This window comes from Pelodiscus sinensis, chromosome 2, assembly GCF_052426305.1.
Source record: "Pelodiscus sinensis isolate ZL-2025 chromosome 2, ASM5242630v1, whole genome shotgun sequence".
Classification (NCBI taxonomy): domain Eukaryota; kingdom Metazoa; phylum Chordata; order Testudines; family Trionychidae; genus Pelodiscus; species Pelodiscus sinensis.
In genome coordinates this window covers 61139216-61164878 of record NC_143053.1, presented here as the reverse complement: position 1 = coordinate 61164878, position 25663 = coordinate 61139216, and the positions used below count along the sequence as shown (strand labels likewise).

Below are 25663 nucleotides of genomic sequence, written 5' to 3'. Positions count from 1 at the left end.
GTGAAGTCATTCTGCCGCTCTACTCTGCACTAGTTAGGCCTCAGCTGGAGTACTGTGTCCAGTTCTGGGCGCCACATTTCAAGAAAGATGTGGAGAAATTGGAAAGGGTACAGAGAAGAGCGACAAGAATGATTAAAGGTTTAGAGAACATGACCTATGAAGCCAGGCTTCATGAACTGGGCTTGTTTAGTTTGGAAAAAAGAAGATTAAGGGGGGACATGATAGCGGTTTTCAAATATCTAAAAGGGTGTCACAAGGAGGAAGGAGAAAATTTGTTCCTCTTGGTTTCTGAGGACAGGACAAGGAGTAATGGGCTTAAAGTGCAGCAGGGGAGGTTTAGATTGGACATTAGGAAAAAATTCCTAACTGTCAGGGTGGTCAAATATTGGAATAAATTGCCAAGGGAGGTGGTGGAATCTCCCTCTCTGGAGATATTTAAGAACAGGTTAGATAGACATCTGTCAGGGATGGTGTAGACGGAGCTTGATCCTGCCTTGAGGGCGGGGGGCTGGACTCGATGACCTCTCGAGGTCCCTTCCAGTCCTATTATTCTATGATTCTATGATTCTATGAAATCAGGGCCTTGAGACTGATAGACCCCAGGCTGATTGACAGGTTGGACAGGCCAATGGGGGAATTAGGAGGCCAGGTCCCATCCTCCGTGTGTGCTGGGATTTTCTAGGTCTGAGTCAAAGACGAAGAGAGCTAAGAAGAGTAGCAAGGGGTCCAGGCTGTACTGAGGAACAGACCTGCAGTGACAAGAGCCAGAGACCCATACAGCCCACAGAGTGCAGACCCTGTGCTAAGAAGCAGACCTGCAGTGACAGAGCCAGACACATACAGCCCAAGGAATGCAAACTGCCCCGAGAGGCAGACCTATAGTGACCAGAGCCAAAGGGGTCAGAGGAGCAATACAAGGAGCTGGAAGCTGGCAAAGCAACATAGTCTGCAGCTGGGTGTGGTGAGCAGCTGGGACCAGCAAAGGCAGGAAAGAACCTCTGGACAGGGAGAAGCCACCAGCCAAGAGGCCTTGCAGGTCAGACTTGGAGAGGGATTGTAACTCCAACTGGGAGAGGGATCCTGCCACTTAGAGCCTGAAGTCATGTGGTCACTGCCAGAGCAAGCTTGTCCAACCTACAGTCCCCCCCTGCAGCACAGCTAGAGCCTGAGAGAGCACCCCGGGAACTATAAGGAACAGACTGTGAACTGTCCTTACACTCTGCAAACTGCTGTTTGTGATGTCCCCGTGCTACAGAGCAGGGCTGTGTGTTCTCATTTAACACCTCTCATTTTTCCTTATTCTTTTTTTTAATCAGTTGCTGTTTAATACATTGTATTTGCTTTGAACCGTATGTAATGATACTGGGTCAAGAAAGCATCCAGTGTGAAGAGAGCACCCCGGAGTGGGGACACCCTAGCTCCTGCCCCAAGTGACTACAAGGTCGGAGATTAAGCCCCAGAAAACCTGGGCACAGCCTTGTTGGGATTTTGAGGACTCAGCTACTCAGGAAAGTGGAAGGGGAGCCCTCAGAATCAGGGAGGCCTTTGGGTAAAAGAAGTGGGAGCAGGGATTCAGATCCTTTCACTGGTCCATTTCACCAGAGTAGTATAGAAGCCAGGAAAGTTCCTCACAATAGCTGAACCATTCCCCTGCTCACATTTACAAATCACTGTCTTGAGCACCAGGCCAATAAGCTTCCTTAAGATTCACTAATGGCTTTATTAATAAAACAGGTTTACACTTCATATTTCTAATTTCACATACAAGAATAATAATTTCACAGAAATAGAATATACATATTCAGCAGATTGTAACTTTAAAAATGATGTGTCACATGATGCATTTTGCCTACAGCATCTTCTAGCTATGCATATTCATATGTTAATTTGTATAAAGCATGGGGGCCATGACAGTCACATTTAATGGTTCTTTGTTGGGCAGGTAGATCAATATCTCTATTATTTTTAGCCTTATGAAGGTCACAGCCCATTGCTTTCTTTAAGAAAAGAAGTATGTAGTCATTTTGCACATGAAGAATAATTTTTCGTTTATTTTTCACTATTTCGGGTTACATGACTTTAACAGAATGAAGCAGTGTGTTGGATATTTAATTAAAGGGCTATGACACATTCACTCTCAAGATAGAGAGGAGTGTTGTTCTCTTTTGACATGGGAAAAGTGAACATTTTAAAGGTGAACTGCCAAGTGAAACTGAAAACCGAGTTAGACACAGATTTTTTGTGCAGAATTCCCCAACCAACCAGGCTACAGGGGATATTTAGCACAGGAAACTGATTTAATTAATATTTTCAAAATTCTCTTTTCTTTCTGGGAAATCTTCTTGCTACTTCCTGGTTCAATATATCTTAGAATGTGACATCATAAATACTAGCAAGCCTCAATGCAACCCAAGCACTTTGCGTACAGTATTTGTGATGTACAAAAGTGAGGTATTCCAAAATACATTTAGTGAGCCAGCAAGTATAACATATAATTAAATGAATAATTATATCACCACCACCACCATTAGATATTATTCTTCCTTGGTCATCTGTCACATCTGGAAAAGCATTTAGCATCCTAAGATGGAAAGCATAAGTCTATGCTTCTAAATTCTGTATTATGCTACCAGGACTGGAATAACACTTGTTTCACACATTGGATGGTATGATATCTACTACTGCAATTGCTCGATTTACCCTTAATAACTACCCACTTTAGGCATTTTATGTTGTATATATTTTTTAAACCTTATGATTCTTTCCTATCCATCTCCTCCACCTTAATCAAGTAGACACAAAGTTGTATAAAAATACCCTACTGAAAGAACTGTGTTTATCTCCTCTCTCTAGACTCAGACCTCCTATTTTCCCTCGGAGTTTCTAATATTTGTATCCTTGTCAGCTTTGAACTTTTTTCTTCCACATGTTCCTTGTCTGAAAATGTACCACTATCTCTTGTACAATTGTGCATGTGTGCCAATGTTTCAACTTCTCCGCTACTTAAATCCTCATTTAGTTGTTCATCTCTTCTTGCCTTGATTTCGCAACTGTTGAAACTTCCACTGATTTCATTCAGTATTGTGGGGTTCTAGCCATGCATAAGAGTCAATGAGGAATACGATGCAATGTTTTGAAATTTAGGGTTATATTAGTTCCACCAAAAAAATTCCCTCTAATTTCTAACAAAGTCAAAAACATAGCAATAAAGAATGCTAGCTAAATAAACACACAGTAGTTTATTTGAATGGTAATTACATTTTATAGTTGCACTTTCTTGTTTTCCCTTCCATAAAGTCAGATACATCACAGATTATGTATACGATACAGATTAATACTTACACAACAATGATGACATTTTAGCTGTAAGGCAGTAATGCTGAACAGAGAAAGAACTGTGTAAATTTTAAGGCCTACTACTTGTAATGAATCCAAGTGATATAATCTAGCACTGTGTACTTTTGTCAATGCTGGGAGGAATTGCAAATTATAAGAAATGTTTGTAAAGACCATTAATGAAGGAGAAACTGTTTAAATTGTGGTTTTCCAAGATGGAGTCCAAAACTCCATTTTGTATTTAGAACTTTGCAGAGTTGCTTTTACAGTTGAGTATGGCATCAAATGTGCAGGTAGAATGTTTGAGTTTAAACCTTAAGCTACCTGACAGTTAACTTTGCATAAGTATGAATATGCATGAGCATTCATATCAGCCAATAAAATCATACCACGCTGCAAGAGCATCTTTGTTATATCCAATCAATTTAAACCATCTGGTTAATGAATATGTATGAACCTCCCTTATATAAGTTGTGACCGAACGTCAGTTCGTGCTGGTTCCCGGACCTAGCTGGGGCCTGCAGCGTCGTGGGTTCGTCGGGTTAGAGCATCCTAGCCTGGGCTCTTTTCTAGAAAGAATACCTCAATGGTATTTGTCCTGTACAGCATCTCTTAGTATCTTAATGGTACTAGGTATCCTTGTGATACCGGACATCTTTATGGTGTTCTAGTTCTCCTCATCGGGTTATATGACGGAAGGTCATGATTCCCACCTTTAAACTAATTTAGTCCCTTTTAGAGGTAGGCTAACGGAAGGTCAGACCTCCTCTTTCTTAGATTAGGTTTAGTTAGATTAGTACCTTAGATAGATTAGATACCGTCATCGTGTTTGTCCGGCAGGCTGCGTCGGTGGATGCATATCGGCCGTCATCGAGTTTGTCCGGCGGGCGCGTCGGGATCTAGATAGGGTTTTGTCTTTAGGATAAGGTTAGTGTAGTACAGGGTCTACCATCGCCGGTTCGAGACGCTACCGAAGAGCGTGAAAAGGGCTGACGAGAGAACGATTTGTGGAAGACGAATCGCCGGTCGTCGTTCCCAATTCCTGCCTTCGTGGGACTATCCGGTCTCGAATCGCCCGACGAGGGATCGCCTGGTCGTTCCTCGCCCGAGGCTCCAAATCAGCCAAAGGCTTGAGGTCACCAGCTTCCGCAGCTCCACCATCGTCGTAGACTCTGGTAGTATTCAAGGGTTTGAGGGGACTTCCCCTTCTTATCCTTTAGGTTTTTGTATAAAGGGGACTGCCCCCTTGTGTGTGTTCATTTGAGGTATTGTTTTGTTAAGTTTATTTGTAACAATATAGTCCTGTGGTTTTCAGTTTTAAAACAGACTTACGTTTTATTTTACGCGCCTTATAAGCTATGATTTGACATTCTCCGGTGATTAGATACGGAGTAGAGGGTCGTTACCTTAAGTACCATCCCTTGCGGATTGGCCAGGTTATTAAATCAACCTTCGGAAGGTTGTCCTTAAGACATCCTTTCTAACTCTGTCGATATACAGGTAACAAGCAATGAATGTAGAGAGAAAAATGTTCCTATACCAGAGGAAAAAAAAGTCCAGCCACCCCATCAAGCAATGCTACTCCTTAAAGGGAGCTGGGAGAGGAAGAAATAATGGTTTATAACTTATGGCGTTTCATAAAAGCTTGAGGTCAAGGACACGTTTTGCACCATATTGTTCCCACCATCATGTGTTGTGCATGGTAGAACACAGAAAGAGAACCATGAAGTGGCATGTCCATAGAGAAAATAGTAAACTGAAGAAGTAGCAAGCTGGAATAAGGAGTAATAAACTAATCTAATTTATTTAGATGTTATGGGGCTCACACACTAGATTTATTTATATCTTACAGTAATATATGTCCAGCAAAAAGAATTATGAGAAAAAGAAGGTATGACAATCTAAGCTCTACTAAACTTTTGTTCCAAATTTGTACTCATTTTGAATAAGTTTGGCAGCAATTATAGCAAACCATTTTAAATACCTTTGAAAACAAATTACTTTAATATTTGTGCATTGAAACCTTTTATTTTGATGCACCATTTTCTCTCTGAGGCTATCTAACATGCTATAAAAACACTACAGTCCAACTATGCCACATCAACTGGTTTTCTACATATAAAGGCCAGGACTGGGGCAAGAGCAAAGCTAAGTTGCTCAGGATTTGGCTTCAGCTCTGGGTGGCAAGGCTCAGGGCCACAGGCTTCAGCCCCATGCATTGGGGCTTCAGATTTCTGTCCTGAGCCCCAGCAAATCTAATGCAGGTCATGTTTGGAGGAGCAGCCTAACAAGGGGCCCCTGATCCCTGAGGGTATGTCTACACTACAAAGTTAGTTCGAACTAACGGACGTTAGTTCGAACTAACTTTAATAGGTGCTACACTAGCGCTCCGCTAGTTCGAATTTGAATCGAACTAGCGGAGCGCTTAGTTCGAACTAGGTAAACCTCATTTTACGAGGACTAACGCCTAGTTCGAACTAGCTAGTTCGAACTAAGGGCTGTGTAGCCCTTTAGTTCGAACTAGTGGGAGGCTAGCCCTCCCCAGGTTTCCCTGGTGGCCACTCTGGCCAACACCAGGGAAACTCTATGCCCCCCTCCCGGCCCCGGACCCCTTAAAGGGGCACGGGCTGGCTACGGTGCCCGTGCCAGGTGCAAGCCTGCCAGCACCCAGCTAGCAGACCCTGCACCTGGCACGGCACAGAGCCACCCACCCGATGCCCCCCAGCCCACCCCCTCTTGCCGGGACCAGGCTGGCGGCTCCCGGGAGCTTGCCCTGGACCGCAAGAGGCGGGCACCTTCCTGGGCTAGTGCGGACATCGTGGTCCTCGTCCACGATCTCCGCACTAGGCACAGGAAAGTGGCTGTCTAGGGCAGGAGAGCTGCCAGCCTGGCCACCCAGGACCAGGTGTGCATGAAAATCAAGGGGGTCCACTGAGACCCCCGACACTGAGCCCTGAGCTTACAATGGCCGTACTGGGTCAGACCAAAGGTCCATCTAGCCCAGTAGCCTGTCTGCCAACAGCGGCCAACCCTAGGGACCCTGGAGGGGATGGACCGAAGACAATGACCAAGCCATTTGTCTCGTGCCATCCCTCTCCAGCCTTCCACAAACTTTGGGCAGGGACACCACTCCTACCCTCTGGCTAATAGGACTCCATGGACCCAACCTCCATCACTTTATCTCACTTCCCTTTAAACTCTGTTCTAGTTCTAGCCTTCACAGCCTCCTGCAGCAAGGAGTTCCACAGGTTAACTATTTGCTTTGTCAAGAACAACAACTTTCTCTTACTAGTTTCAAGCCTGCTACCCATTCCTTTCCTTTGGTGTCCTCTAGTCCTTCTTTATGGGAACTCAGGAAGAACTTTTCTGAATGCACCCTCTCCACCCAACCCCTGCTTTTAGAGACCTCTATCCTGTCCCCCCTCCGTCTCCTCTTTTCTAAGCTGAACAGTCCCAGTCTCTGTAGCCTTTCTTCATCTGGGACCTGTTCCCAACCCCTGATCATGTTAGTTGCCCTCCCCTCTCCCAGCCTTTCTCTTCCCCTCTCCCACCTCCTTTTCCCAGTGTCCCCCAGTTTTGTTCAATAAAGACAGAGTCAATGTTGGAAGAAACGTTATCTTTATTTTGTACATCAATAAGAAGAGGGGCTAGGGAAGGGTAAGTGGAAGGAGGTGAGGGAGGAATGGGGTACGAGCCCCCGATGGGGAGGACTGGGCTGGCTCTGCGGGCTTCTGGGGGTGGAAGCTCTCCTGCAGCCCCCCAATTACTCCCTCTCCCCAGATGGCAGCCTGCGGCAAGTGCAGCCGGGCTGATGGCCGAGTGGTGTGATGTGCCCAGTGTGGGCACTCAGGGCACTCCAAGCCAGAACTTCTTTGGAAGCGGGGCACCCCTTAGAACTGTGTGTCCGGGGTGGGGGTCGGGACCCTTTAAGCGCAGCCCTCGGCTAGCCTGAGACAGCATCTCCATGCTCTAAGTCCTCCTTTTATGCCCTGCCGGCACTGCTTCCGGCCATCCTTAAGCCCTGTTCAGAGTCCACTCAATGTGGACTTGCTAGTTCGAACTAGCAAAACGCTAGTTCGAACTAGTTTTTAGTTCTAGACGCGTTAGTTCGAACTAGCTTAGTTCGAATTAACTAATTCGAACTAAGTTAGTTCGAACTAGCGCTGTAGTGTAGACGTACCCTGACTGAGAAACACTGCACAAGAAGACTAACCATGTCAACAACCCTCTATTTTCCCTGCTCCTTAGAAGTCCTTTATTTTCACTCCTGACAAAGTCCTAAAGATTCCATCACACTTCCTACACCAACACTCTGCTCAGCTTTGAGGTAAGTATCACTCCTCCTCACTAAGGAAAAGTTTCCTTAACCAGCCAGAGAGGAAATCATGCTTAAGCAAAGTAAGATGTTCCCTATACTATATAACAGAGAGGGGCAAACTATAGCCCATAGGCCACATTTGGCTCACCAGCCATTTTAATCTGGCCCACAAGGTCCCACTGTGGAATGGCATCACAGACTTACCATGCTCTGTGTGGTTTCCAGAAGCACATCCCCCAGGCTCCTACAGGTAGGGGCAGCCAGTGAGCTCTACACATTAACCTCACCTCAAGTGTCATCACTCAGTTCCCACTGGCAGCTGCAGGGTTGGTGCCTGTGTAACCCACACACCTAGTGTGGTTCACTGTCCCATGCAGTGGCACCTAGACCACAGCAACAGATTAGAACAAGAGACCTCTACAGCATGGGCTGAGAACCAGCTGGCTTTTAGCTCAACGGGTAGAGGTTCCTATACTAAGTTTCCCAGGTTCAAATCCACCTGGTGGTGGTTACGCTTGCAGACAGGGTAGCTTGCAGAGCTGCCTGTCAGAGACTCTGCATAGGGGCTGGTGTTTGCATGCCATTGCATCCAGGAGCTGCTTGTGGTAAGCCCCACCTGAAGCCTGCACCCGAGCCCCCCAATTCACTGTCTCAGCCCTGATCCCCTTTGCACCCTCCAAAAGGAGACTCCTCATGCATCCCAAGCCTCTTATCCCCAGCCTCACCCCAGAGCCCACACCCCCAGCTGGAAGTTCCCCCTCCTGCACTTCACCTCTTTGCCCCAGCCTGGAATCCCCTGCTTCCCTCCAAACCCCTCAGTCCCAAGCTCACTGCAGAGCCTTTCACCCCCTCATGGGGCCCTCACCCCTTTTTCAACCCCAAACCCAATTTTGTGAGCATGCATGGCTCTTCCATACAATTTCCACACCCTGGTGTGGCCCTCAAGCCAAAAAAGTTTGCTTACTCCTGGCATAGGATATTTACATGCTGGGCCTGATGCTAGTTACTTTGCTAAGTCAATGGAGGAGCTGAAGTTGATGGAGGTACAAGCAAGGTTATAACTTTTGTAAGTGAAATCAGAACCAGGCTTTTTGTCTCCACAGCACTCCTCACAGTGGCTCCTTTTTCCTGCATGCTCCTGACCCAGGAACTCCAAGCCTCAACTTGTCCATCTCCCTTAATTGGGATTTCTCAATAGGTTCTGCTGCCTTTTTGCCCACAGGGGTTGGGGTTGGGCTTAACTTGTTCTCCTGGCTGCTGGGTGGACAGGCTGTGGTTCAGGCCTGCAGACCACCAAACCAAGCTCCTGCCTCCTCACTAGTCAGCCCGAAATTAAGGCTCCTTCCTTTTCTCCCTTTTATGAGTTGGGCCCTACAAAGTCACATTCCATTTTGATCAATTTCATGGCCAGAGGGTTTTTAATTGGTCAATTTCACCTTTCAGATGTTTACATATGCAATTTCACAGGGGGGCCCCAGAGGTAAGTCTGACCTCCCTCCATCCCATTAGCCCTGCAGAGGAATCATAGAATCACAGAATACTAGGACTGGAAGGGACCTCGAGAGGTCATAGAGTCCAGTCTCCTGCCCTCATGGCAGGACCAAATACTGTCTAGACCATCCCTGATAGACATTTATCTAACCTACTCTTAGATAAGAAGGACAAGTCCTGTTTCTCCCCAGCTCAGTGGGCACTCACATCTGGGAATCCCGTTGCTGAGGGCCCTTCCAGCAGCAGGGAGAGATCAGACTCTCCTCCCTAAACCGTCTTCAGCTGCAGGAACCTCAAGTGTTGTACTGGAGCTTCCTACAGCAGGGGGAGGCACTCAGAAATGAATCTGATCTCCTCTTGAGAGCTGTCATGCAAGAGAAGGGCAAGTCCTGTCCTTTTCCAGCCCAGCAAGACTTGCAACTAGGAGCCCGCTGGCTGAAATGCTCCCAGCAGCAAGCGGGAGCATAGATTTCACAGCAAAAGGCTTATTTCATTGTTTGTGACACTTTTTCACAGATATATTTCTAGGGCCTTGTTTATGAACTTCCCTGATGGAGCCTTTATAGTTCAATATGTTCCCATCACATATAAAACACGGGTCTGGGAGTAACCCAAGTCATTTTATTTCATCTTGTCTCCTCAGCTAGTCTCCCTTTGGTCTCCAGATCTTCAAATTTTAAAGTATAAGAAACTAAATTTCAGTCCTTAAATTAGATCCTACTTCAACTTTCCAGCCTGAATTTCAGCTGCTAGAACTGTGCAGCCACCTTTCAATTTGGCAGCACCTCTCATTTTTTAGCTGGGCAGTTTATCTGAAGTTTAGATTAGAAAGTAAAACTACAAACTGATTTAAGGAGTACATTTCAGATTGTTATACTACAAAATGAGGACCGGTTAAAGAGCAAAGTATAGAGAAAAAGTGAAAGATGAGGATTTCTCCATCACTCTGGCTGCCTATCAGTAATAGTTGGTAGCCTTTTCTGTTGAGAAGAAAAAAAAATCTGTTTCTCATAGTAGTAAAGAAAGAGGAGCTTTTCAAAAAATGTCTACATGATTTTTTTAACAATATATATATTCCAAGTAAAGGTTCAGCCAGTTTCTTTACTACAATTTTATCTTATCCTTCTTTTGGGAACTACATTTTCATAATGTTTTACATACAGCACTCCTTTAGCCCTTTTGCAATTATATCACATAGTTGACACATTTTTATTTGTGATCCACTGTCAAGCCCATATTCTTTCTGCAATTCTAGTGCCTAGCCAGTTATTCTCAATTTTGTATTTATGCTTTTTGATTTTTCCTTCCTAAATTAAGCACTTTGCGCTTGTCTTTATTGGATTTCACCTTGTTGAATTCAAACTAATTCTCCCATTTTTCAAGGTCTTTTTGAATTCTAACACTGTCCTTCAAAGTGCTTGCAACCCTTCCCAGCTTTGTGTCATCTGCAAATTTTATAAGCGTATTTTCTACTCCACTATCATAATCATTATTGAAAAAATTAAAAAGCATTGAGCCCAGTGGGACCCCACTAGATACATACTACCACCTTGAGAGTGAATCATTGATAACTACTCTTTTGAGTACAGTCATTCACCACTTATGCACCACCCTTACAGCAATTTCATCTAGACTGCATTTCCCTAGTTTGCTTAGGAGACTGTCACATGGGGATGTGCTCAAAGCCTTATTAAAATCAAGAAAGACCATGTCTCCTGCTTCTCTCTTGTTCGTTAAGACAGTCACCTTGTCAAAGGAGGAAATTAGCTTAGCTTGGAGTGATTTGTTCTTGACAAATCCATGATGACTATTACTTATCATCCAATTATCCTCTAGGTCAGGGGTTTTCAAACTTTGAGTTGTGGCTTATGAGGGCAAGCCACTAGCTAGCTGCGAGACACTTTGTTTGTCTGTGCTTCCACAGTTCCTGTTGCCTGTGGATCGCCATTTTCAGTCAATAGGAGCTGTGGGAAGAGGTGTAAACCGGGACACCGGTTCCCGCAGCTCCCATTGGCAGGAACGGCAATCTGGGGCCAATGGGAGCTGCAATTGCCCATACCTGTGGGGGCACAGGTAAACACAGCGTGTCACAGCCAGCTAGCAGCTTGCCCTTACAAGATGCGACCCACAGCTTGAAAACCCCTGTTGTAGATGCTTACAAGTTATTTAATAATTTGTTCCAATAATTTAGGTTGACTGGGTTCCTCAGGTCCTCTTTGTACCCATTTTTAAAGATAGGTACTATTTTTCCCTTTTTCAGCCCTTAGGGGACCTTACACATCCTCCATGAGTTCCTAAAGATAAAACAAAAAAAGCAGTTATGTAGCACTTTAAAGACTAACAAGATGATTTATTAGGTGATGGGCTTTCGTGGGGCAGACCCACTTCTTCAGATCATATTCTGAAAGTGAATTGGCACGACCATTATCATGCCAATTCATTTTCAGAATATGATCTGAAGAAATGGGTCTGTCCCACGAAAGCCCATCACCTAATAAACCATCTTGTTAGTCTTTAAAGTGCTACATGACTGCTTTTTTTGTTTTACCATGATCAGACTAACACGGTTACCTCTCTGTTACTTTCCTGAAGATAATCACTAATGCTTCCAAGATTGCTTCAGCTACTTTTCAGTATTGTAGGCTGAATTTCATCAGGCCCTGCCAACTTGAATATATCTAACTTATCTAAATATTCTTTAACCTATTTTTTCCCTAATGAGGCTTTGTTCTTCCCCCCTCCCTCCCACCCGCTATTAATATTATGTTAAGGATCTGGTCACAATTAGCCTTCATAGTGAAGATTAAAGCAAATTAAGCATTAAACACTTCTGCCATCTTGATGTCATCCATTATTAGCTCTTCTTCTGTCCTAACAAGTGGGCCTACGCTTTCCTTCATATTTCTCTAGCTCCTATGTATTCATGGAGCTGCCTCTTATTGCCTTTTATACCCATTAAATAAACAATTTAACAATAACATGTATGAGTTGTGTCTATGAGAAGTCTTCTGGAGAACTTCTCGGGTGATGCCTATGTAAGAAAATGTGGATCGGGGAAACAGGATGAACTAAAATGACAAAGCTAACACATCAGTCCTCTTGCAGAACAGTTATCTGGGAAGATGGAGCATGTCATTACAATGTCACATGAACTTTTCCTCAAGCATCATGGAGTTTATTATTAGGTCATTGGTTTTGTCACCATGACTTCACAGAAAAAAAATCACATGCTTTATGAATCACAACCAATTTGTCAAAAGTTATGAAAGCTTGACTATGTTCTGGTTTGTAACCTGTACTAGCCTAGCCAGTCTAAGAAGCCAGCTGGTGGTGTCGTCTTGTTTGAGAGCAGGCTAGAAAGTAAAAGAAAAAAATTAACTCTTACTATATCACAGAAGCCATAGCTATAGATAAAAAGGTTCTAACCATTGTAAAGTAATGGTACGTATTTACTGTCCCAGTAGAGCAGATATTCAGGAATACTCCAGAAAGCCCATTGCTTCAACTGGACAAAAGAAGAAATAGGAATACATGCATTCCTATATATGTTTACCAAGACATTTTGTGAAACTCTACCAGTGCAGAATGAGGGAATAGTACAAATATTCCTTTTAATGTTCAATTAAAAAAATATCTAAAAATTAGGTGTAAAACATACCTTGAGCATTATTCTAGTCTCCCTCGCATCAGTACAAATCAGAACTATCTCCATTCAAGTTAATGGAGTTACATCAGTGAAAAAACTATTTACATTAGATAAGAGTCAAATAGTGAGCTATTTGTAAACAGACATCAGTTTTTCATCTACTCCATCAGATGGAGTACACAGTACACCTCAGGGGAGATACACATACACCACTAGTTCAGTATGGATTCTTCAGAGACCAACAAACAAAGAAAAGCCTTTTGGATACAAGTCTGGGTTTTAAGCCGTTTCTGAGCAGCCTTCCTGATCCAGCAAATGGACTGGTCACCTGGTTCATAGAGGGTCCCAGTCCTTAGAGAGGTTTGGAAGTATTTGGTCTACTGAGGCCTTGAAAGACTGTTGTTTGTTCTGACCTGAAGCTCTGATGAATCTGTAATCACAAAGAAACCCATCGGGTGGGGTGGTACCTTATGAGCTTATCAGCATGTGCTTTTATTGTTTTAAATGTTTTGTCTATAATGCTTTTTATCTTAAGAATAAAATAAACTTGCTTATAACGAGATGTATGGTAGGGTAACTTACCACCGTTGATAATCAATCATTCTATAATCAGTCTCTGAAGAGAAATCAAGCTGGTTAGTTTACACAGTCTCTCTTTACTGGTAAATACACAGTACTCATATAGAACTTTAAGCTCTAATTACTGGAAACTTTTCAACTACACACTAAGAAGAGGTGAAATCAACACACTAAATCGGATGTAACTGGAAGTGTATTACAAAGTATAAAATCCAAGCACTTCAGAAACTTGATGAAGAACTTTACTATAACCAAAATGAGGAGGTTCTGGAAATCATATATACCATAAGATTAGTACTGGACTTTTTTTTTAAGAACTAGTAACTGCTAAAGAATATCAGATAACACTTTGCTATTTTCTTGTATTGGATAATTAAATTAGAAGTTCCCATTAGCTTTGACAAAAATGACACGATCCGGCAAATCTCTTAAGCATCTGCTTAACTTTAAATGGATGAGTAGCCTGGCTGAACTCAGTCTATTCTAGAGCTTAAAATTAAGCAGTTGCTTAAGATGGATCAAGGTCTTACAAAGCATTGTAAAAACATATTCAGGTAGGGTTAATAGTTTCTCTATCAAGCAGGCAAATAAACTCACATTTTACAGATGATGAAAATGAGATTCAGACAGTGGAAATAGTTTTCTCATGGTGACATTGAGAGGGTTGCCAGATGGTTTAGCAAAAAATACCGTCACACTCCCCTCCAAAATAAAACACCGGAAAAAAATTATGTTAAGGAGAATTTTAAAAAATTCTGTTGAGGGGGAGACCAAAGTTGTCAAACAAACAAACAAACAAACAAACAAACAAAGCCCCCCAGGACAGAATTGTGGAACAAATACAAAAAAATAAAAAATATTTTTTTTAAAAAAAGGAGGCTTCCCCTTTAAGATGGCCACCATCTTGGGTACCATTTTTAAAACCCCGCAGCTCCAATACAGTAAGCACAGGGAAACCCAGGGTTGCCAGGTGTCCGGTACTGACCTGGACAATCCAGTATTTTTGTCTCCTGTCTGGTAAAAAAATTCAGAAAATACCAGACATCTAAAATGTCAGGTATTTTCTGTTTTTTTCCTGTGCCAGGAGGCAAAAATACCGGACACCTGGCAACCCTACGACACACTCAGCAACCGGGTCCAGCCTCCTCCCACTGCCCCCAGATTCCCTGCTTACCTGGTTCTGCAGGGAAGCTGCGTTCTGGCTTGATCAAGAAAACAAAATAGCCTCCAGCAAAAAGCCTAAAGATCAAGGGGAAGCAATGCCTTCCTTGGGTCTTAGTGCTCAACCTCTTCCCTGTTTCTATCCCTACTCTGACTGAAAGGGGCCATGCTGTTTTAATGCTGGGGTTGTTTTGGTTTTTTTGCTTAACTCTTGGAGTCCTTTTTTTTTTCCTCTCTCTCTCTCTCAAAAACTTTGGTCTCCCCCCCCTTTTTTCCCCTCCCTCAACAGAATTTTTTCCCTGGTGTTTTGGGGGGGGGGGGTGAGGGATTCATCTGGCAACCCTAGGGAAGCCGGGGGTCAGGAAGAAGCCGGCGGGGAGCGGGGGCCATTTGGGGGGGGATCGCAGGAGCGGTTTCGAGAACTGCGGGTAGGCCACGGCTGGTGTTGAGGGAGGCATCACGTGGCCAACTCCCAGGTCTCTGCTGGTCACATGGACAAGAGCAGCATGCACTCTGCTCCCACCCCAGCCTGGCACCCCTCTAGCGTGGTGCCCGGCAAGTGCCCCCTTCTGCCTCCCTTCACTATGACTCTGCCACACTCCTTACTCCCCTGCCAGACACGGCAGGGGAAAATTGTCCCCGTCGGGCTTCCATCCAATGAAAACAGGAAATACTGGACATTTCGCATGTCCGGTATTTCCTGTGTTTTTTTTTTTAAACCGGATGGAGCCCGCAAATACCGGACTGTCTGGGTCAATACACCTGGCAACCCTAGACATTGAGTCAGTGTCAGATGCAAGATTTTTCTTTCTGTTCACACCTAAACCCACAAGACAATGACTTGCAAGCAAGTTTTTTAACTTCTCAATATATGTGGTGGTAGAATTTTTAAATCCTGTATACTTTTTTTTCCCATGAATATGAAATATCTTTCTATTACAAAAGTATTATTAAAGCTGAGGAATAGTAGAACTCTGAAGTTCTGGGCAGCCAGAGATGTTGTTATTCTTTCAAGGCATGTGACCTCTAGAGAGACTCATGCTCTCTGGAGTTCCCCATGTCTCTTTTGAAAAACCAAAAAACTTTATTCAAAACAAAAAAATATGTTATTTGTCAAAGTTTTATAAAACTGACAGGTTTAGTAAAATAAAAATGTGATCTAATAAAAGATCTCTCGTTCACCTTCTTTTTCTATATCTAGTAAAACAATATTCAGAAGTAAGTATTGCACTGTATTATTTTTCCAAGTTCTCTGTATAAAACCTAGAACATGGATCTTGGGGAAAGTTTTGGCCCCACAGAAGTATATGGCCAAACTCCCACAGATTTCAAATGGACCAAGATTTTACCTGTATACTGTATCTGTGATACTGCAGTGACTGATGAGGCATTCTTAGCAATGAACACATTTTAAAATGTAAATGAAGAAAGCAAGAGGCCTAAATATTAGGAAATGTCATTTCTACCAGAACCACATAAGTTTGTAGCAATCAGGAGAAGTATGCTCCCCACATAAACTGGTGATAAACAAAGAAATCGTAAGAGTGAATGACAAGGAAGCTCACCAAAAGATCCAGGAAATCTTAAACAGAGAAAAAAAATCAGTGTCTAAAACTGTTAAAAATTTCTCTGATCAGCTATTCAATAAGATTTAACTGATGTCAAGAATTGTGGGTCACGATTGGAGAAATCAATGGTGCAAAGGATGGAAGAGTGGAAGCCATACAATAGTTAGGTCTTCTAGAAAAGGTGGGGGATTTTGAAGCTAATCTTAATGAACTCAGAATGATTAAAAAGTGATCATGGGGAACCTGGAAGCACTAATTCTTGCCCCCCACACAAAAATAAACCTCACAAAACAAAAATCGTTATTTTTTAGTACCAGCATAGAGCAATTCATAAATATTTGCAGATATGAAAAAAATTGTTGAAAGCAGATCCATTATGATATGGTCCAAAAGAGTATGGACAACTAGATGCACCGCTCTTGAACAAACTGAGCTATGATGGAAGCACACTCCCAAACATATGCTGCTAGATACACTAAACCAGAGGTTCCCAACATCCCTCTTTTGTGGTCCAATATTCACTTGTGGTTTCTTGTTAGTACTACTCAAACCCCATAATCCCTTGTATCTGATAAAGTCTGTGAGGTAAGGATCAAATAAAAACCTCTGGGTGGATAACTGAGGTGTTAAGTGAGCAGGTTAATTGGGGGAGATGGTACAGATTGGGAGTTGTACAGCTGGGTGCTGCTCAGCAGTGGAAGGTTTCACAAGAGTTGTGGTGTTGAAGGTTTCTCCTCACGCCTTTCCTTCCCCTAATCCTGCACAGAGCTGTTTTAAGAAAAAAAAATGTAGCTCCACATCACAGCTTCTTGGAACATCACTTCCTCTCCTGTGAGCCCAACTGCTGTTAAGGCACAGAGGGAATAACAAAAGTGAAGATATGAGAATATGGAAAAGAAAGGAGAATAGGCAGAAAAGAGGTTGCAGCAGGAAAGAGGAGAAAGTTGCAAAATGAACCCATCCACTCATTCTTCTGCACTGGCTCTTCCTTGGCCTAAACATCTGCTAATTTCATTTTGTTTTCTCATTTGATGGGACAGCTGAGACATCCGGTATTAGAAGACCAAATGGGAACAGAGGGATATTACAAATGATGACCATTAATGAGTCACTCATACCTTTTGACAGATATGTTAAGATCCTGGTGGAATTGCCAGGTGGGTCAGCAACAAAGGAACTTAATTTTTATTGTCATTGTGTCTTTAGAAAGTCCCCTTACAGGTTTCAGTGATAGAAGCGGTTATCAAGAAAGCACTGAAATGAAGCACAGGCTAGACTGATGAGACCCGCCTATCTGCCGAGCAGAAATATGGGAATGATAAGGACAGTTCTCATATATTGCAGTGAATTTGATGAACAGTAAAGATCTCAAAAAGGAGAGTCACTTACTCATAGAACAGAAAGAAAGCACTTCTGAACAGCTAATAGAAAAAAAGATGATGTAAAATATGGAACTTGCTGAAAAATCAATCATTGATAAATAACTTTTTTCAGTAAAAATTTAAAAAATTAACAGCATATGAACTCTATAGTACAATATCATTATCATTTGACTTACAGTAGCATCCAAAGGCCTAAGTAAGGATAGGAAGTCATGCGAGGCACTGTACAAACACAGACTCAGATTATATTAGAGAAATTCAGAATGCAAAGAAATTTTTACTTGGGGGGTGAGAAGTAGAAGTAGCTAGGCAGCAAGTTCTATTATTAGGCCTAGAAGGGGAAATTCCAACTACCATACTTCCCCTGTGTAGGACACACTGGTCTCCAAAAGAATGGGGAAGGCATTCCAATACCTTGTTGCTCTCTTAGCATTAATTTGGTATTTGTCACAAGTTTATGGAAAAAGAAGCCCTGTTGTATTAGTGCTTATTGAGGCTATAACTCATCCTCTACCTGAATACAAGGCTGAAGTAAGACAGACACAGGTCAATGGGACGGATTCTGCTATCAAACACTCATTAAAGACCTTTTGTCCCTGGCCTGCCTTTCTCATGAGGAAAGGGCTGGTTGAGATATTTCAGCTGAGAGTTAAGGGCACTATTCTGGTTTGGGAACTGCTACAGCTATTGTTTGAGGAGGTACCCATTCCAAAGTAATGTTATTACCAATTAACAAGTATTAGGATTTCCAGTTACCCACAATATACAATGTTGCAGCTATTCATTTAAATCACTGGTTTTCAAACTAGGGGTCGCAACCCAGTACTGGGCCGTGGAATGTTAGGCACTGGGTCTTGTTGCTGCAGGGTGATGAGGTCTAAGGCAGACTACCTGCCTGTCCTGACACTGCAGACTACACTGTGCCCCAGAAGGAGCCAGCAGCGCCCAAACTCCTAAGTGTGGGGGGAGGGGAGTGAGCACATAGGGCTTCATGCACTGTCCCTGCCCTGAGCACTAGCTCCACACTCCCATTGGCGGGAATCTGCTGCTGGCTGCTACTGGGGGCAGCATGGTCTGTGATGCTAGAAGAGGCAGGAAACCTGCCTTGGCACCCCCACAGCTCTGCTGACCGTAAGCCCCTTCTGCCACAGCCCTGATCCTTCCCCCAATGCCAGAGCCCCCCTCATACATCGAGAAGCTGTTGTCCTCAGCCCCACTCCAGAGCCCACACTAGTCAAATTATGTTGTGTTGCTGACATCAACAATTTTCTTCAACCGGGCGCAGAGAAAAAAAGCTTGAAAACCACTGATTTGAACCACAGCCATGCACGCAGTTTTTATTCACCAACCTTAGTGCCAATGACTAAAATCTTATTCCTGAAGAGCACTACTTTCACCAATAATCTAGCACTAAGAAGTGCATTAGATTCCTTTTACATGGAATGGTAATAGAAACAAACTGACACGTCAAATCAGTTCATTGTCTTTTTTTTTGGTTTACATTTCCAATTGCAAAAAATCTTCCTGCAGTTTTCATTTTGATTAAAATCATCTAACATTCATGTTCCTACTGTAAATTGTACATTTGAGTTTCTATAAGTGTTAAGCACTACTCAAAGGCAAGAAAGCACAACTGTTCCTGGCTCCTGAACAGGAGTCTCAGAGCTATTTACAATAACCCATGCATTCTCTAAAAACTGTATGAAATAAACTAAGCAGTATTTCTAAATGTCTTCACTAAATGAAAATGAGGTAGTGGTTCATCCTCACACAACCTTAAGTATCTCTCTCTGCATGGCCTCAGTTAAAAAACTGGCAAATCCCCAAAAAACAAACAGAGAAGAGCTCTGCCTTACACAAAGAATGAGAGAATAAAAAAACCCATATCGATCCAAGCTTATGTACTTGATGAGGGAAAGCGAACATGGAATATGGCCGTTAGCATATAGTAGAATCCAAAAGTATCTTTTTTTTTTAATTAAGTCCCTTTAGCAAAGATGTACCCATTTACACCTAAAGGTTGACTTTACCTCCTGTTTCTTTAAACTGTACCAAGAAATTGGACAGCAGTGGCCAGCAGGGGAAGGTTCAGCAGATTCTCAGCACTCTTTTTTGGGTTGTTATCCCCTCAGCCCAAACAGGAGAGATGCACTTCTTTTGCTTAGGATTTTGATAGTACCAAAGTCGGTGTTAAAGCCTAAAATACATTGTACAGAATAACATCAGAGGCAAAGGCAGTTCAAAAGAATCATGCTTTTTCCATATTGTATTATATATAGCGTACAGTCTTGGCCTAATTTCAGAGTATTTGCCTCATGTAAGTACAGTTCCCACTACCCAGAGTAGGACAAACTATATCTTTACTGAGTGTAGAAATAAAAAATGCTGACTAATCTACTCATTATCTTCCTTGAAAGTGAATCTTAGTTTTGATGATGAAGTGGTAATAACAAAAGTACAGTTTTCTATTAACCACAAGCCAGTTACTGAGGATGCAGCTGTTGGTGTGAAATTATCCAACTCTACTGTTAACAATTCTGACACTCCTGAGCATTGACAGTTACCTTAACCCAGCCCTCCAGAATATTATATGTCACAAACTATGACATTATCTCAATTATCTTCATTTGAACCTTCAAATGAGTTCTAATTCTGAACCCAGTTTGCTGCACTTGAGTGCCCAGGAATTCTTGTGTGTAAGTCATACATACTCTGAAGACATTAGCTGTTCAAAAACACATACATCATTTTCGTACAGTCATGTACTATAAAATAAGCTCCTCTCTATAATATGGACATTTACATCCTAGTTCAATCAGATTAGCATAACATGTTACAAACTGTTGTGGAAACTAATATTGACCCCAAATATAAGTCTCTCAGCCCAGAAATTTCATCCCTATGCCCCATTTTACTATGTTGCAGATCCATTTGTTCATGATAATTAAGATATTTTAGGTCACCAAAACCCCACTTGTGACTCATCTATGATGCCTGAATTAGAAATGTTGGCAATACACTTCAATTTCTCCATATTTTTATATCCACTTTCCTAAAAGAAGGTTCGTAGAAGAAGAGGCATGCAGTATGTGGTAATAGGCCATTACACTCAGTCATCAAAAGCTATTAAACTTGCTTCCTGGAAAAGCAGCCTTCACATATCATCACTACTAAAAACTAACCCTGAAACTGATTTTTTTTTAAAAGGAAAAACAATCCAATCAAATAGAACAACAACAAAAATTCCCATCATACGGAATACAAACACAACTATTTGAAGGAGTACAGAAGCAATACAAGGCCCACTGGAAATTCAACATAGATATTCCCAGCTCACAGAAACCAAATCAAGCCTTCTCATGGATGCTATTCTATATCTGTCTTACAAGTTGAACCAGTACATGTCTATTTTAGGGGCCTATTGAATTCATGGATTCCATTTTATTAGTGAAACTGCATTCACAAATTACTAAGCCCTTTCTTTGCATCCAGAACGAATTAGTGCAGTTATTAGTTAGGCATCTATCAAAATACTAATACAATCATTTGTGGGTGCAAAACTGTGTCCCCCGCTTGGAACTAGCTGAAAAATCAGGAGTGAAATACTGAACCACTAAGTTAATGTGATTTTTGTCATTGACGTCAGTGTAGTCAGGAGGATTGACCCCCAGGACTTCAAAATACATGTAAGACTTGCATTTTTGCATTCAAACTGCAAAATTACTTGGCGAAGTTAGCTTCAATCTAACATGCAGTGGAAAAGTTTCAGAGGGATAGCCATGTTAATCTGGAATTGAAAAAAAACAACAACAAATAGTCCTGCAGCACCTCAGAGACTAACAAAAAATGTAAATGATATCATGAGCTTTCGTGGGCGCAACCGACTTCTTCAGATGAATGGAGTAAAGGGGTCCAGGCTGCAAATAGAGAAAGTGAGGGAATGGGGAAGGAGAAAGGAAAAAATGGAGAAAAAAAAAATGTTGCCAAGTAGTGTGTCCATGCTAAATAAGGCTAATAGAGTGGGCTATACGTATTCTAAGTACCCGGTGCTTAGGATTTTATGTAATTAGGATGTGGAAAGTAGCAGCCTATCCAAGACAGGTCTTTATTTAAACCTTTATTCAAGGTGTCAAACTTGTAAATGAAACCTAGTTCTGTAGTTTCTCTCTCCAAGGGACTTTTGAAATAATACAGACACTTTTAAACCCATTAGTGAATGCCCAGGCAAACGGAAATGTTTTCCAACAGGTTTCTGAGAGTTACCTTTTTGAATATCTGATTTGTGTCCATTAATCCTTTGTCATAGAGACTGTCCAGTTTGGCTAATATACATGGCAGTGGGGCATTGCTGGCACTTGATGGCATAGATCACATTGGTGGATGTGCAGTTATATGAGCCTCTGATGTTGTGGCTTAAGTGGTTAGGTCCTGTGATGATGTCGTTTGTATAGATGTGTGGACAGAGCTGGCACCAGAGATGATTGCAGGGGTGGGCTCCTGGATAAGTATGATGGAGGTGTGTTGCGTGGTTGCTGGAAAGAATTTGTTTATGGTTAGGAGGTGATCTGTAGGTGAGGACTGGCCTGTCCCCCAAGGCCTGTGAGAGTGAGGAGTCATTTTCCAGGATAGGTTTAAGATTGTTAATAATGCACTAGCAGGGTTTAAGTTGGGGGCTACAGGTGGTGTCCTGTTGGTTTTTCTGTTGGGCCTAATTTGAAGAATCTGATGCCTGGGTACTCATCTGGCTCTCTCAATCTGTTTTTTTTTTCCATTTCTCTGGGCGGATATTTAAATTTTAAGAATGCCTGATAGAGATTTTGTAGGTGTTTGTCTCTGTCTGTGGGACTGAAGCAAATCCAGTTGTATCTTAGGGCCTGGATGTAAACAACTGACTGTGAAATATGTCTTGGATAGAAGCTAGAGGCATGTAGGTAAGCGTAACAGTTGGTAAGTTTCTAATATAAGGGGGTGGAAATGTGACCGTCATGTAATATATTGTGGTGTCAAGAAAGTGGATCTCTTATCTAGGCTGAGGTTGATGGTGAGGTGAAAGTTGTTCAATCCCTGTGGAATTTTTCAAGGGTCTCCTTCCTATGGGTCCATATGATAAAAATGTCATCAATGTAGCATAATTAGAGTAAAGGTGTGACAGGGCGAGAGCTGAGGAAACGTTGTTCGAGGTCAGCCATAAAGATGTTGGCATATTGTAATGGCTGTGCCGCTGACTTGAAGATATAAATTGTCCCCAAATTGGAAATAGTTGTGGGTTAGGACAAAGTCATAGAGCTCTGTAACCAGGTGTGCAGTGGCACCATCAGGGATAGAGCTCCTGACAAACAGTAGTCCATCTTCATGTGGAATGTTGGTGTAAAGAACTTCTACATCCATAGTGACCAGGATGGTGTTTTCAAGAAGATTACTGATGTTCTGTACTTTGTAGTGGAGAAATTGTTGCAGAGAAGGAACAGCAATTCATTATGCTTACAATCTACACCTCCACCAGACAGGGCCTTCAGGGAGCTAATGAAATTCAGAAATAGGCAGCACTGACCAGGAAGAGCACAGTGAAGACAGCAGGGGAGATACTAATTCAGTGCATTTCTACTTCGGCATCTACTGGTAGGATCCCTAGCAAAAAATACAGCTCCAGACACATTAAATGAGGGCAGATGGTAGAATCACCACTTGTCCTCCATTATTCTACAGGTGAGGACAGATAGATAAGGCTGCCTCAGAGATCGTGGTTTTCCTCAGAGCATTGCTAGATAGGCAGAAGTTGAGGTATTTGACTGTTGCAATTAAGAGTTATCCATGCTATTTATGTTTTGGTTTAATTGTATTTCAGGAGTTTCTAATTATAATATTTTTTTACTAACTACAAGTAGAGCTTGTAAATATATAATAAAATAGTATTATTACTTATTATTAGTGATAATTATTATCATTATTTAATATTACAAAAGCATATAACAAAAAATAAAAATTGTGAACATAATCTCATTCAAGGTGTTGAAAAGTAGTCATTTATCGTATTTTGTAAATTTTTCCACTATTTAAAATTAATTATAAAAAGCACTGACAATATTAATTTACTAAAACCTGGAGTTTCTGGTAAATGAAAAATTGTTGATAACCATTTTTGATATTTTTAAATGAAGATTTAGAAAAGTAAAGTTTGTTCAAATTTTTTATTTGCCAAATGTGAACCAATTATGGTCAAAAGTTTGTTTTCAATAAAAAACAATTAGTTCCCAAAATTTCAGTAAGCTTTAACAATAAAGCTTTTGACCCATTAACTAATGCACTATCAACCTTAACTCCAGCTTCCCAATTTTTTGCATATGATATTTTAAAGATCTCCATTCCCTATTTTGTGTATTTTTAGTACCAATTAAAATGATAAAGTTTTACCCAATGTTTATTTAATAAGACTTTTTTTGCATTGCACTCTCCTTTACTAAACCTTGAAGGTGGAAAGAGGAGACCCAAGAAAATTCTGTAACAGTCACTTAGGAAAGGTTTGATGACGGCTCATGTAAGAGAGGCAGGATTTAGTGAGCTACCGCAAAGGCAGGAGATGCAGACTTGAAACTCCATAAGGAACATGATTTCTACCTGCACAAAGCAGGGTTGACCCTCTGTGGTGCTGCCGGGCCCATTCTCAGAAGCCATCATGCCACTGATTATCTATGACTATGTCTACATTACAACTGAGAGCTCAATTCAAGTTATTACACTAAAAATAGCAGTGTAGCAGAGCAGCAGCTTGGACCAATCACCCAAGTACTACATTCAGAGGGCAGGGGGGAGTCCAAGCAAGCTTGTATTCAAAAAGCTAGTCTAAGTTGCTCCCATACTATCCCCAGCTAAATTAATATTTTTAGTGGGCCAGCTTGAGCAGACCTAGCATCTTTGTCTATCTGTAAAGGGAAGTGCACTCTCAGCTGTAATGTAGACATGTCTTTGAGAGGGACTATAGACATGGAGTACACGGTAGTACCTCAAGGAATACCCTCATCTTCTGACAAATATTCACTTGAATCTCTGACAGATCCCCAGGACAGCACATGTAGACAGCATATCTGCTCACGGATCCAGCTTCTCCCAAGAAACCTGATCCTGCAAAGTTGCATTTTGTTACCAACAATGAAGGAGCATATAACAAAGGGGGGGGGTGTCAATCTTTATGTTCCCTTTTTAGCCCCACTTTAGTCTTCTTTGTTCCAAGCAGAGGAGTGGAACTGACCATTTGATCATGGCCTGATCTACTGTTCACTGAAGCCAGTGGAGATGGTCCCATTAAATTCAGTGGGCAATAATCAGGCCCACAAAGAGTGACAATTTTTCAGAATATCAGAATATGGCTCAGAAAACTGCACCAAAATTGAAATGTTAGAAGCACAGCCACAGTATTTTTTTCTGATTTGAATTACAAAAAGAGAGAAAGTACAAGCAGTTAAGAAGAAACAAGATATGTTCTAAAAGGGAGCCAAGATTTTATTTTTTCCAGACATATGCCAAACAAAACAGAAGAACTTGGCAACATTCAAAAAGCCAGTTTGTGGAGAAAGGAACTGAATATATAAAGCCAAGCTCCATGTGGTTTAGAAAACAGAGATGTTTGTAATGCAGGACTTGCGGTCAGCCAAAAATTTCCCAGAAGTGCAAAGGGGTATTTATTAGTCAAAAAAAGTATATTTATCAAGAAACAGTGCGCACACATGGGGGGAAAAGAAGTTAAACTATATCACAAGGTAAAGTACTTAACATCATGTAGCCTGATTCAGTTTTACTATAAACAATCATTTATTTCTGGGGGGGAAACCTCATATCATACCAACTCTATAATGGGTTTTCCCCAGAAATAAATGATTATGAATTAACTGTAATATAATGCAGAGTCAGGCATCTGCCATTATGCACATCTTCTTGTCCTCCCATTCCCATGAGAGGTGGGACATATGGGCTGTGTCTACATTGGCATCCCTTTCCGGAAAAGGGATGCTAATGAGACACTTCGGAATTGCAAATCCGCGGGGGATTTAAATATCCCCAGCGGCATTTGCATTTACATGGCTGCCGCTTTTTTCCGGCTCAGGGTTTTTGCTGGAGAAAAGCGCCAGTGTAGATGCGATTTCAAGTGTGTGCTTTCAAGTAGGAATAAGGGATCTTCCGGAAAAGG

At 42.0% G+C, this 25663-nt stretch overlaps 1 protein-coding gene across 8 annotated transcripts in view; it reads right to left on the bottom strand.

Moving 5' to 3' along the window:
• Positions 1-25663, bottom strand: part of CYP7B1 (cytochrome P450 family 7 subfamily B member 1) — a 172890-nt gene that overhangs the window by 138820 nt on the left and 8407 nt on the right. For 2 of the 8 annotated variants that reach the window (XM_089776243.1, XM_089776245.1), the window contains exon 2: positions 19512-19678. The exons of 5 other annotated variants lie outside the window; for them this stretch is intronic. The gene's annotated coding sequence lies outside the window, so the exon portion shown is untranslated. Of the gene's footprint in view, positions 1-19511; positions 19679-24481; positions 24601-25663 lie in introns of all 8 variants that reach the window. One more of the 8 variants, XM_089776244.1, reaches the window with a different exon arrangement.